The sequence below is a fragment of the Arachis stenosperma genome, chromosome 1 (genome assembly GCF_014773155.1).
Source record: "Arachis stenosperma cultivar V10309 chromosome 1, arast.V10309.gnm1.PFL2, whole genome shotgun sequence".
Lineage (NCBI taxonomy): Eukaryota > Viridiplantae > Streptophyta > Magnoliopsida > Fabales > Fabaceae > Arachis > Arachis stenosperma.
Window position 1 is genome coordinate 79,964,597 of NC_080377.1, and position 615 is coordinate 79,965,211.

At 35.1% G+C, this 615-nt stretch overlaps 1 non-coding gene across 1 annotated transcript; it reads right to left on the bottom strand.

The window, feature by feature from the left end:
- Nucleotides 1-289: 289 nt before the first annotated feature.
- On the bottom strand, nt 290-370 carry TRNAL-AAG (transfer RNA leucine (anticodon AAG)). Its single transcript has one exon. It is a non-coding gene; the product is annotated as a tRNA-Leu (tRNA).
- Between the last annotated feature and the right edge of the window lie 245 nt (nt 371-615).

Genomic DNA, 615 nt, shown 5'->3' on the forward strand with positions numbered 1-615 from the left:
TTTTGGCCTGAAGTATAGACAAAATCTTTTCATAAAGATTCACATTATAGTAGTGGCTAATGTAATGCCCTTTAGGGAGGGGGCTGCCCATGATTATGCTTCCCTCACCTATTTATGACTCCCCCTTCAATCTTCCCTCGCCGGATAGGGGCCTTTCATTCTTCTTTTTACTTCTAATAATATTTTTCATAATCAATCTTCTAATATTTTGCTTGTGTTCATGCCATCATCCAAGCAAGTTCATCATTATTGATCAAATAGGCTGCGCTTTTGTTTATGAAGAAAAACATGTTGAGAGTGGGATTTGAACCCACGCCCTTTCGGACCAGAACCTTAATCTGGCGCCTTAGACCAACTCGGCCATCTCAACCACTGGCCCAATGTTTTGCAAAGTTTGATACATCTAGGTAATGTGGAATAATACATCTTGTTTATGTGACTGCATGTGAAACATTAACCATAATAAATTAGTTTTTACTTTTTATTATGTTGATTTATAAGGTTAGTATTCAATAATGTTGAATTGAAACAAAAATTCATACCAATACTATCACATAGCATGATAATTGAACTCAAAGTTTGACTGGATTTAAGTCATGTTATCATTTATCAATA